The sequence below is a fragment of the Papio anubis genome, chromosome 7 (assembly GCF_008728515.1).
Source record: "Papio anubis isolate 15944 chromosome 7, Panubis1.0, whole genome shotgun sequence".
NCBI classification, from domain to species: domain Eukaryota; kingdom Metazoa; phylum Chordata; class Mammalia; order Primates; family Cercopithecidae; genus Papio; species Papio anubis.
Window position 1 is genome coordinate 109,592,277 of NC_044982.1, and position 13,490 is coordinate 109,605,766.

Here is a 13,490-nt window from a genome sequence, read left to right on the forward strand (position 1 = left end):
TCTATGTTCTCTGTCCTCTGTCAGAGAAAGTCTATGGATACTGTCTAATATAAATACAATATCAGTCACATATGGAATTCTAATTTTTCTACAAGCTATATTTTAAAAAGTGAAAAGAAGCAGGTAAAGTTAATTTTGGTAATATGCTTTATGTAAAGTAATATATAGAACCATATGATTGTTTCAACATGTCACTGACATAAACATTAATGGAATAGTTACCTTCTATTTTTCCTACTCATTCTTCAAACTCTGGTGTGTGTGTTACACTTACAGCACACCTCATTTCAGCCTGGCCACATCTGAAGTGCCCAATTAGCCACATGAGGCCGTTGCTAGGATGCTGGTTAGCACCACTCTAGACCTCCTGGAGCTTGTGATTTTCCCTAGAAATTTTTCACTTGCCGCACATTGTTCCCCAGCCTCCTACCCTGTCCCTCATATCTGTAGCCCAGGAGGTCCCCACCTGCAGGCTCAGGAACATCCAAGCCAGCCGGAGGTCAGAAGGACATTAACAGTCTCACTAGGGGAAGGGAGGAGAGAGTGGGCGCTTGGAATGAAGCCAAACTCTCTAGATCCAGAATTGAGTGACAAGGCTGTGATCACTGGGCTCCGGCAATGGCTGCTGCCTTCCCCACTGCACCATCTTCCAAATTCCTAAGTGGCTAACCAAGCCCAGGCCTGGTGGCCTCCCTGTGAGTACAGTTCTCAGATGGCCCCTGAGTCTGATATTTACCTTTTGCCCCGCAGACAGACTTGATCAGAGCACCTGTGTGCCCCAGAAATCTTGCTCAGAGGCCCCTCCACTATCCCTCTGGGGAGAACTTTGTCTTGCCTTCCTGCCTTGACCCAGACCCAGAAGGAGCTATCTGGGGGAACACAAGGTTGGTGGGCAGGCCCCTGAAGTTATTTTACATAGCTTTGAAGGTTGCTCACAGACAGCCTGCGTTGACTTCCATGGATTATGCTCTGTGTCCCACAGAGGCTCTTGGCCTTCCCGAGTGGACATTGGAGATTATGCTGGCCTGCCCACACCATGGCCTGGCTTCTGCTCAGGTTCCAAACTTAGTTAGGGCTTCTAGAAGGCAGGCCATTTGCATCTGTCTTTGAGATGATCAGGCAAGTCAGTAGGTTAATTCATGGCTACCATTTAGTGGCTACCATCAGTGGCTGGCCTTCTGCCCCACATGAGAACCCCTTCAGGTGACAGCCACCTTTCTTCTTGACCAGGACCACCCTGAGATCTGAGAGCCAGGAGTGGGAAGGGAAGAGTGACGGGTGGGCCTGCTCTTCTTGTTATATCCATGTTTCTGGACAGGACTCCAAGAAATACAGCAACTCCAAATCTGAGCCTGGTTTCCGGGTATACTGGAAGGTGTAATTGTCAAGGTGGAGGCTAAACATGCTCTGCTTAGCACTTTGTCATCTGAGTTTATAACTTTTAAACATTTAGGCATAGAGAGTGTGGCCTCCATTTGTGTTCTTGCTCCGGGATTCATCCAGGTTAGGGGGCTGGGCTGCTCCTGGCTCTTAAGGACAAACTGCCTCGTGTCATGACCCCTGCTCCTCATACACCCACATCCATGTGATGGGAACCCACTGTCGTCTGCCATAATCGGACTGAGCCACGGTGCTCCATGACAGTGCTTGGCCTGGCCGAGGGGACATTGGAGTTTGTGCTGACCTGTCCACTCCATGGCCCAGCTCCTGCTCAGGTTCCAAACTTAGTTAGGGCTCCTAGAAGGCAGGGCATTTGTATCCCTGTTTGAGATGATCGGGCAGGTCAGTAGGTTAATTCGTGGCTATCACTTAGCTAAACAGCACCAACACGCTCCCTCTCACCACATCTCAATCTCCTGGACTTCTTGTGCAGAGGTGACAAGGAAACATCATGACTCCCTCGAGTGAATAGAGCAGGGGAATCAGGAGCTTCCCTATGAAGCAGTTGCCGAGGCAGGAAGTGTTGTTCCTGCAACAGGCTCTGCCTCCCACATCTGCTTTTAGGTGCTTGGTTTGGCAGCTCACTCTGCAATCAGATCTGGGGATCAAGAGATGAATAAGACAACATCCTGGGCCTTAATGAATTCATAGTCTAGTGGGTGGCATATGTGTAAAATAATTACTGTCCACTGTAATAAGTACTGTGATAAAGATTTGTTCAAAATGCAGAGAAAACTTGGGGAAGGGGTGACATACTCAGGATAAAGTTTAAAAATGTAAATTTTACATGTAATAATAAATATTATTTAATATTCTCTTGGTTTCTAGAAATAGAAACCTTGAGCCAGCTTAAGCCAAAGGGTGACCTTATTACACTAAGAATTGAGCAGAATCATGCAAATCAAGGGAATCATACATCCCAGGCGAGGATGCAGTCAGCCTTAATGGACAGACCGGAACGGTAGGAAGATCCTGGCTGCTCTTTATTACGCCTCCTTCTCAACAGAGCTGCTTCATGCTTTTCTCTCACTGTAATCCGGCTTTCTTTGTGTTCCAATTCACATGAAGGGAACTGACCACTGGTGATAGTTCCAGAGAAAGTATCACCTAGACACGGAGAGCAGCCAGGCTGATATTTAAATGTCTTAATTCAAACTGGAAATTAATTAGAAAGGACTTTGACTCAGTGTAAATCAGAAACAGCCTGAGATGTGTAGCCATATTGCATAATCACGGGTCCTATTGTATATACATGACTCCTTTTTCGGAAACATTAAAGATGGAGTGCTAGGTGCAGTGGCTCACTCCTGTAGAACCAGTGCTTTGGGAAGCTGAGGCGGGAGGATGGCTTGAAACTAGGAATTTGAAAACAGCCTGGGCAACAAAGTGAGAGCTGTCTCTCCGAAACATTTTTTTTAAAAACTAGCTGGGTGTGGTGATATGAGCCTATAGTCCTAGCTGCTTTGGAGGCTAAGTCAGGAGGATTGCTTGAGCCCAGGAGTTCAAGGTTGCAGTGAGCTGTGATCATGCTCCTGTACTCTAGCCTGGGTGACAGCAAGACCCTGTCTCTAAAAACAACAAAAAAGTTAAAAAATTAAAAGATGGAGGAGAATAAAATCATGCCACCCTCAATTGGAGGCCTGCTTCTGGAAAGACAATAGAAGATGGGTGAATCAAGTAATAGATGTTCACTACATTCCACCCCTTGACTGACCAACACTTATGCAAGCACGTGCATGTTCACGTGTGTGCAAATACACACAGATCCTTTCCTCCCACACACCCAAAGAGGTCTCTGTTCAATTCTATTCACCAAGATCCTTTTCCCCAGTGGGAGAAAACCTAAGGTCACATCTGGCAATGAATTCCAATGTTACGTCAAGGAGTCTCTCTTTTCTAAGTTCCTAGTCTTTGGAGATTACCCATTCCTCTACTCTCTTTCTTTTAAAGATGCATTGGAAGAATAAAGAGATCAGAGGGAGATCCCCAGAGTTCTCAGACTTCTTTTGACTTGTGATCACCATAAACCTCCAGTTTTCTGGTCAGGACATGACACTTAGCCTTAACTTTCACTTCGGCTTTATAAAGAGGATTCAGTGGCAAATTTGACTCTTGCAACTTGGTAAGGAATACAATTATTTAACCCTCAGCTGACTCAGATTTCTGTTGACATCCATAAAACGCCTTGCTCAACAAAACTACATGCATCCTATGCTATTCTCTCTCAATTTTTATTATAGCTATCTTGGACTGGAGCTTGTTTCTCTCATCATGTACCATAAGGGCTGTTAGAAGTAACTGAAACATGCTAAAATCATGGAATATTATTATTGAGTCAACTCTCAAGAGAAGCAACAGTTTTACTAATTATGTCACTGTGGCATGGCAAGGATTGCCAACTCTTCAGACAAGGACAGAAAGATGAGCAAATCCTTACTTCTCTCCTCTCCTCGCCACAACTCATTTTCTCTGACATTCTTGTAATTGAAAATCTCCACTCTTAGCAGCAACTTCTTTATTTGGTAAGTTTCATTTGGTCAGCAATAACAGAAATGGCCATGGATAACTTACAAATGACATTTATTAATATAAGCAACTGGATAATGACAGGGAGTCCAAGGAAGAACTCAGCAGCCATGCCCTGAGAAAGGCAGGGACCTGGAAGACCCAGGGCTCTTGGCTGAAGGCATTCATGAGTCTTCACCCTGATGGGCTCTAAAATGGCTCAGGAAATGGCATTCTTGTATCATGTCTGTCAATTCAGGATTCAAATGCTTGGCAGAGATTATCTAGTGAAACAAGCATTAGGCTTCCCTTCCAGAAACCTACATAAGTACTAAAAAGACACTATCAAAAACTAAAACTCCAAAAACAAAACAGCTTTCCAAAATACTGCATGCCAAGGAGTCTAGTCTGAAGACTTTGCCTTTCCCACTGGCTGTGTGTATAAATGTGTGCATGCATGTAAGGAGAAAGAGAATGGGTGGAAAATTGGCATGGAGGGGTAGCTAGGAGGTGTCAGGAGCGTTTATTGAGAAAAAATGGAAATGAAAGCTGACTTTGGAAATTAGAAAGTATCTCTGGGAAATGCTGAAAGGCTTTGTTGAGCTTGGAGGCCACACATCTGTAATGGTACTAATCTGCATGGTTATGCAATTTTCTCTAGCATTGCTCAGAAGCGAAGGTATCGGATTGGAGGAGGCAGGAAGTTGGGTGGATACAAGTTTGTGTTTTTCTCAGCGGGTATGACAGGGAGGAAAAAGGATGAGAATTGAATGCATTGTCAGCGAAACAGATCTCATGGCATACCATAATGTCTAGAGGTCAGGGTGGGAAATGAGAAGAGGAGGCTGAAAGTTGAAGCATTCAAGGGGCAAATGCCAGAGGTCCTGGTTAGACTAAGGGCGAGGTTTAGTAGCGGTAAGAGAATCTTATGTAAGAGGAAAAGTATTTCAATAGTCCTAGACATGGATAAAAATAAGTAGACTTGTATTTATTTCTAAAACAGCCCTGAATTTCTGTTTCTTACCCTCTAGCAACCCTCTGGCAGACATCTTCAGGCAGACATTCTCAGAATATTCAGCCCACTCTTGAGACTGATCAGTGGGTTCAGGATAATTAACTCACTAGAGTCCGGTTCAAAATTCCATCTCAGGCTCTCCTCTCCTTTCCTCTGGTAGATCCCAGCACCCTGGGAGTCTTGTTTGGTCAGAGCTGGTTGCAGTGGTGGAAGCTTTGATGCCTGCCTTCTGGATCAGCTTGGGCTGACATCTGTGAACTTTGCAGCTACGGTGACCTTGCCCTTTGTGGTTTTCAGCTCCAGCCTGGCTCCTGGTTGGAGTGGACTGGTAGGAGATACAGCAGCATCTTCCCTTGGCCTTGCCAGCTGTATGCATCTCCTTCAACACCTTCCAAATAGTGAGACTGTATCTTGATTCTTTTATTCTAAAGAGGGCGCAATTTTAAGACACCAAAGACAGAGTTTTCAAGTGCTGTTTCTATCCCTTTATGCCCCACTCAAGACAATGGCAAAGCAGCATTCAGCAGCCACTGGCCCCATTTTCAGCTCTCTATTAAAGGTGGGATCTTTCCATGTATCTGAAAAGTCCTGGACCCCAGGACTTAGCATCAGTCTCATGTACAGAGGGACAGAAACAATTGTGTAGATCCCCAGTTTGCAGCCAGATTCTTCATTGTGACGCAACTGAAGGACTACTTAAAGCTGCAGCACAGGGCTGTGTTCTGGCCTCTTCTACTGTTCCCATAGGGCAGAAACAGTACCTCTTGCTGGTATTCAGTCTCAATTCATTTATGTCACTAGAGGTAGGTTTAAGGATTAGGTACAATCCCAACTTTATTATGTCACTCAAAATATGAAGGATAGATTAATCTCTATCATTAACAAACACATTAAAAGCAAGAAAGCATAAGTTGAAGACAAAGAGAGACTTCTCATATTATTTTGGCAAAATATTTTATATACTCATCTCTTATAAGAGGTAAAATATAATGTCTATAATTTACCTTTTGAGAAGGCACATTGAGACCTTAGTGTAGCTCATATCATAGTCTCAGCTCATTTATTCCATCCGTTTCCCCTGGAGAGAAAATAAATGCATGCAAAAGACTTAAGTCATCTTCATTTTCAGCAAGTTCCAAAGCAAGCAAGCATGTACTGCTGGGGTGATGAGGTACAGTTGTCTTTATGAATGTCAGTGAGAATTTGGCCCACAAAGGAAATCATAACCTCTCAAAGTAGCATTGCAGCCCTCTCCTGGGGAGCTCCCATTACTTAGCCAAGAGGCTCCAGGGCAGCACATGCATTCTTTCTTATTTTCTACCTCCATGGCTCTTCACTCAGGGCCCTGGGGAACTTTGGCATCATTTTCCAATGTCTTCAACATCATGGGGAAATGAGAGGTGGTGGTGCTGGGTCACCCTTTCTACTTAAGCACACTGTACTCTTGTTTCTTAATGCCCTGACCATGTGGGACACTCCTGCAATCTTCTGTCTTCAGAAAACATGAGAGAAAGGATACAAGTATGCTGCCTTCCTAAAGACCCACAGACTTTGAGGGAAATTCTCCCGGGTGCCCCCCACCTTTCCTCTAGGAAGCACCTGGAAAAGCATGTTTCCCCTGGTGCTCCCTATGCCGATCTTCAACCTTCCTTTCTCCCACCCCAAGTTGATTGGGTGGGGAGTGAGAAAAGGAGGAAAAAAGTTCTGTCCACTCATTTGTGTGTTTGAATCTTTCAGTTCCATACCCTTTAAAGTTAGTATTGCAGTGGACGACCTCAGTGCACAATCTACCCCTTTGTGAATACCCTGCAACAATTGTTCAGAGGATTGTTCTCAGGCTGTGGAACTGCTCCCTGCTTCTGAGCATCCTCAACCCTAAGACTCTAGCTGATGTGTAATGGGTACAGGAGTTTGGAAGCTCAGCTCTTTTACTTTAGTTAGAAACAAACTCTGAGCCACAACTTACTCTTCAGAATTTACCTTTGGGATCAGGTTGAGGCTACCCTTCTGTTACATGCAATTGCAATGTTGCTTGGCTAGGAGTACATTCCCTGTTCTGCTTTCTCTATCCCCTTATCAGTTTCTTCTGGGAGTAGGGCAACCAACTCATCCCAGTTTGACTATGATGGTCCCAGTTTTAAAACTGAAAGTTCTAAATTATTGTAACTACCTTGCTCTATCCTCTGTCCCAGGTATATTGGAATTGTTAGTTACCCTGCCTAGGAGCACTTTCTTAATAAACAACTTGTGCACAAATCTTTGTCTCAGTGTATGCTTCTAAAGAAGCCAACCTATGGCAGTAATTTAGAGTCTGAGTCTTTGCTCTCAATGGCGAGTGTGTTCTCAGCAATCAAAGTATTTTCAGTCCAGCTCTCAGGTGGGAGAAGGGCTACCATGAGGCCTGAAGAGAGAAAGAACCCACTCAGTGCTTTCTCTGAAGAAACTCACACATGAAAATACCTTGAAACATGAATACTCAGAGATGGAGTGCCCCCAGGGATGGCAGAATCAAGGGCATTTCCATTGGAGTGGGTAGGTAAAGTGAAGGTGAAAGTCTTTGGAGTTGAAGACAGCGAGGGTGATAAGAACTGAGACCCCTGCCCCCCGCCAAAAAAAAAAAAAAAAAAAACCCACCAGGATGCCAAATTTTGCCAATTTTTTTCCATAAAGGTGGACATTTTAATAGGAGACTGGTGGTTGACAAGAAGAGGGTCTAAGGTAACATCCAACCCAAAGAAAGCATTCAATAAATATTTGTTGAATGAATGAATGGCTTTGTAGAGGGAGATTATGAGGTCAAGAAAGTCCTAATGAATAAAAAGCTGCATGGAAAGATAGCAGATTTGCCCATTACTTGAATCTACCTATTGTTGTGACATATTATCTTATTTACCTGTCATCTTGAGAATAGATGTAGTTGAGGAGTAATCTATTGTTTAAATAAATAAATTTGTTAGCAATTTCTTAGACACAATAAAAGTGTTTGTAACTTTATCTTCTTAGGTAAGAAATTTCTGAAATGATAAAGTCATGTTAATGTAAATAATCTCAGTTTTGGGTCCTATTAATTTTGTGGTTGCAGTCAGGTTGTTCTCAAACTTTGCTCCCACTCCCATTCAATATATGGGTGCTTGTAAGACCAGATACTTTGGCTAGCCAGGCAGCCTCGCTGCATTGATGGCCTTGAAACATTCTACCTGAGTTAGATGCTTTCGTCAAATGAACTTCTCCCCAAGAGAACAGGTGGAGGGAATAAGCAAGAACTGTATTTACTTATACAAATAGAAATTTTGGAATTTGAAGGCTTGACCTGGACAACCAGACCATTAGAAATAGGCCAGATTCTTCAGTGAACTGATGAGTGAATCTTGATCATAAAGAGATCACTAAGGGAATATGAAGACCTCAGTGGACTAGAAACAGATTACAAACTCTCATAATAAAGATTTTCTATCTCTGCAGTCTGGATGTAGATGGTCATTGCATTACATGGGCAAGAAATGGGATAGATTTGAGGAAACCAGAAGGTGAGGTCTGACGTGGGATGTCACCTGCTCCCATGACTTGAAGGATGCTGTGTGGCAATAAAATGTCTGAATATTTTGCTGGCTGGTGGGCTCTCTCTTAACTTACCTCACTCCAGGACCTTATTACAGGGAGGAGTGGATTCTGATTAGTACAGCCTGACCTTCCCTTTCTGCCCTGGAGGGTGGGGAACAAGGAAGTCGGGGAGGTACCATCCACTTGAGAAGGTTTCCCTTGGAAAGAGTCAGGTTTCTCAGATAGGAGAAGGAGGCTCACCCTGGAATCATTTTAAAAGGGCATAGAATTCTAAAGGGCACAAGGAAAGCAGTGAGAAACCAGAAAAGGAAGAGGCAGCCCAGAGCAGTAACAGGATGAGATTATGGGGCGACAGACCAGTGGGGAAAATACATTAAGGAAGTGATTAAAGATGAAAGATATAGTGGGGAGGCTGGAAAGCTAAACTGGGCTACAGAATTTTCCAAGAGTCAGTCCCAGTAATGCCCTGGTGTGTGGGATGGAGGAGTAGTGGCCACAAACGGGGTAGAAGGTGGGGCACTCACAGCTCTTCAGGAGATAGAAGCCATGGCTGAAATTCAGCCTTTTTCTGAAGAAATCAAATGCCTAAAATAGCTGCAGCTCCAGGTGGGCATGGCCCCAGGCCTCGCTGGAAGGAGTCAGCTGCAGCCACGACTGCCTTGCTTACTACAGCCCTGTTGATGGTGCAGCCATGATCATTCCCCTGGATTCTGGCATATGGTTGGTTATTATCCATAATGTCCCTGCTGTTGTGAATTTTCTCCTTTTCATCTTTTTTATGAGTATTTTAATGGGAAGTTGTTGGGGGGTGCATCAGGCTGAATTTGAATATGTGTAATTTTAAGGAATATTCCCTTGAAGTGGGAGTTGTGTTGGAAAAAACAAGAGCTTTCAATATCTCACAGCAGCCCAGTGAATCAGGAGGCATTGCTCCTGGTTTATAGAATTGGAAACTGAGTTGGGGGGAGGAAAACACTGACAGTGGGAATCAAAGTCTGACCAGATGGTGGCACAGAAAGGGCAAATGATTTATTTTTTCAAGGTTGCACCACTAGCAAGAGAGAGAATTGATACTAGAACTGAAGTTTGCTGTTAATAATTTGCTCACATCCTGTGTCTATATAACCAGGCCAGCTTCATGGGCATTGGCCTGTGTAGCAACACAGTTTCCTGTGCCCAAAAAGGCCCAACGTTTGGTTTAATGATCATCTGCTGCCATCTTGAAATTCATAATAATTTTTTGGCCAGAGGTCCCAAATTTTCATTTTGCCTGAGGCCCTGCAAATTATGTAGCCAGTCCTATATATACTAGCTGTGTACAAGAAAATGTTTAACTTTGATTAATATTTTATTGATCACTTCTACATGTCTGTATGTACACTCTTATGTAGACGCATTCACAATAGTGTAGATGTGATTACTTTGGGAGATTTCGTTTCTGAGGTCTCCCGAGACCCAGAGTGAGCAGAGAAATTCCTTCTGGCAGGCTCACAAAGGCTCTATTGCCATCCAGATGAATCTTATGGGTTATTCCAACACAATATTTATATTGAACAAGCAAGTAGACTAACTTAAAATGTGTTTTTGCATAAATCTTGAGGAACTGTACAATAAAGAATTCACCTCAATTAATCATTGCTTTCTTTCTTCTGTTTCCTTTCCACTCCATGTCCAGATACACAAACAAATGTTTCATACTTCTAATCAGAACATAGGAACAACGTTATATACCCTTCTAGTTTTATTTAGTTTTTTCTTCCCCTGGATCCCTCAGACAGGCCTTCTCCCACAGTGCAATATTGCTTGCTTCGTTTTTAATTTTAATGACACCATCGTCTCCCACTGAGATGATCTTACATAATTAATTTTAAAATTACCCTCCTGTGAACATATATTTTCATTTATTACTTTCACAAACTGTAGAGCACTGACTCTATGCCATGCCTTATGGAGACCGTGTTAGGGACACAAAGATAAAAGGTGACCCTGACTCTCACAATTCTTTAGGAGAAATTAGAGCTCAGTGAGCACCTTGATTTCTACATTCAGTTTAACTCCTAAGGAGAAATTCCTTGAAGAGAGATTGCTGAATAAAGAAAGAAAGAAAAAAAAAAAAAAAAAGAAAGGCAAGCACTTTTAAGGTATATTGTCAAATTGCTTTCCAATTCTTAGTCCCTCTAGCAATGCACAAATGTACCTGCTTCACTGAAACTTTGCCAACATTTATCATTTTAAAACCTCCCACTAATTTAACAGGCATAAAATGATACGGAATTGTTTTAATTAGCATGCAGTTCTTTTGAAGCCTCATCCCCAAATCTAAGTAATTGCTTATTTTTACCCCTGACACTTCACTTTATCTATATGGAGCTCTGACAACCCCAACGCCCTTTTTTTTTCTTCCCATAATGGAATCAGGAGACGTATATTTATTTTATTTCATAGAAAATATAGTGTGGCCTAGTAAACTTCTTACAACACGTAAAACTATTCCCTTAAAGGGGAATCCTTTTGCTTCCCTAAACATTCTGTCTAAGGCATTAGTTTCTTCTTATCCTGTTCTGAAGTGGGCAGGATCATTCTGAACAGAATCTGCTTTTACAAGCATCTTCAAATATTCAAGTTATTGCAATGTGCACTTTGCAACAAGTCCCCACTGCATATTTGTAACTGAGGCCAAATGCAAGCAACACTCTGTTCAATTTCTTCCTGTTGGATTACAAATTCCCCCAACGGACACATGGTGCTACTCCGCTTTCCGTGGGAGGGAGCCCCGCCCACTACTCAGTCAGGCACGTGACACAGCTGAGCCAATCATATCCTCACTCCTTGAACAGATGGGCCAATGGGTGGCGTGGGGTTCAAGGTGGGCCAATTGCAGTCTTTCCCTGAGATTGTTCACACTTTATCTGGCAGAAGAGAAGCTGTTTTTCTTCTGTAGCACTGTTAAGCTGTGAATGTGGAACTTCAGCTGGCAGGCTATAGCCCCTTTTGCTGCTCCCCAGCCCACCAGTGGGCAGGAGAGAACGCCAGACTTGGAGTGGAGTGCAAAGGGTGGCGCCAATGGGTCCTGGCAGCCCTCCACTGCCAGGTGCAGTGATTTCCAAGGGTAGCTCCCATACACCCTTCCCACACCCTTCCTACATTATAACCACATGCATTTTTTAAAAAAAATAAAAGAATTGCGTGTTTGTTTCCTTTGCTCATTCTAGTTAGTTTTCTTCACTTGCAGGTAAGAGTTGCCATTTATTCTGAGTTGCGCGGACTTCCACTGCATCGTGTAGTGTTAGTTGCTCTCAGACAGTGTGAATAAATTTCCATAATTATGAAAATTCAAATTGAACGGTTTGGTGTGTAAAGTTATTCATTCAACACATAATATGTGCTTGTTATAAACAATTCTAAGCACAAATCCTGGAGATAGAAACCCCCATCCAGGCCATCGGACAGCCAAATGACTTTTTCGATTTATAAAATGTCAAAGTGGACGTGAATAATTTCATTTCATCCCCTTAGCCTTTCATTTTAGTAATAAAGTGAATCTAGCATAATCAGTTAGTGAGGATCTGGGACTAGAATAGCAGGCCCCTTCTGTAGCATTACGCTGAAATCAGGCCCTGGGAAATGGAGATGCTAACTGTTAGATGTAAACACCTGGGCCAGCAGCCTGGGAGAAAGATAGATGGGAAATAACTTTATTATCTGTGTAGTTCTTGTATCAGGAACAAGCATTTGGCGCTGGGGATATATTTTTAGCAGAGGCATTGGGTTTCACATAAATAGTACATGTCTTTGTCAAAGGCCTCGTTTTCCTATTCTCTGGAGTCATCTGCTACTGTTTCTGCACTCCCGTCTTCACACATTATTCAGAAGTGTAAATAACAGCTGCCAGGGTGGAATAGCTTCTTTCTTCCTCCAAGGCAGTGTGAGGTGGGGGCTTTGCCCACTCACTCTCCAGCGCCCCTTCACAGTTACAGCCAGAGCACAGGGCTGCCTCCCCCTGGACAAGCTGGTCCTTTTTATGCTGGAGAGGCCGTGTGTATGAGGTGTATAAGCCACCGCACCAGGGCTAAGGTTTGCATATAGCAAAGGAGGAAGAAAGGAAGAATATTCTTGGAAAGCAAAGCCCCTTAAACCCAGTAATCATTCCCTTCTCTAGGGTTGGGCTCCCTCTCTGATTTGTGAGAAGTCAGGCTCTTCCAAAAGGGTCTTGGGACACTGGGGCAGAGGATGACTGGCCAGGGGGTGCTTCAACATTATGCCAATTGGATCATATGTCTCAGTCCTGATTTATTTCCAGGCCTATTCACTGGCCTATTCACTGGCATCAGAATAAAATAGGGAGTGTTTGGGCTCCAGGCTCAGGAACCCAGATAACTCAGGCCAACTCAGACGACTTTGTGAAAATGCTAGGACCTTTGTTTTTCTCCACAAGGTACTCATTCACTGCGCCTTGTTGTTCCTCAATGAAATGTTTGAAATGAGCGTGGCCTAGAGACTTGTTTTGGAGGATGATGGAGAAGAGTTTCAGGGAGACCACACTTCAACCCAAGGGAGGATCCAACAATAGGGGAATGGTTAAGTAACCGACACCTTATCAACCTATGGCAATAAGGAAAATGCTGGACAGTGCTAAGAAGAAAGGCATGCTGTAATTTGATTGGGATGATATAGAAAGGAATGATAATAAATGGTTAACTTTGAGTAGGAAGACTCTAGTTTATTCATTTCTGTTTGTTTTGTTCTGCTTTCCAAAACATCCCTCTTTCTGTTTGCCAACCTCGACAAGGGGCTTTGCACTAGTTCTTGCTTTCCCAAATGTTCTGTCCCCAGTGATGACTGGCTTCTCTCCTCCTCAAAAGACACCTGCTCAGAGAGCCTTCCCTGAGCACCAGTTGACAATATGTCCCCTGCAGTAATTACAGACACTTCCAGTTTAAAAGCAAACAAATAAAAAACAAACAAAAGT

The 13,490-nt window shown here is 43.3% G+C and overlaps 1 long non-coding RNA gene across 1 annotated transcript in view; it reads right to left on the minus strand.

The window, feature by feature from the left end:
- Positions 1–5,298: 5,298 nt before the first annotated feature.
- Positions 5,299–13,490, minus strand: part of LOC103885969 — a 31,409-nt gene continuing 23,217 nt past the window's right edge. The window contains exons 2-3 of the long non-coding RNA XR_001904497.3: positions 5,965–6,038; positions 5,299–5,385 (exon numbers count right to left, since the gene is read on the minus strand). This is a non-coding gene — a long non-coding RNA (uncharacterized LOC103885969). The remainder of the gene's footprint in view (positions 5,386–5,964; positions 6,039–13,490) is intronic.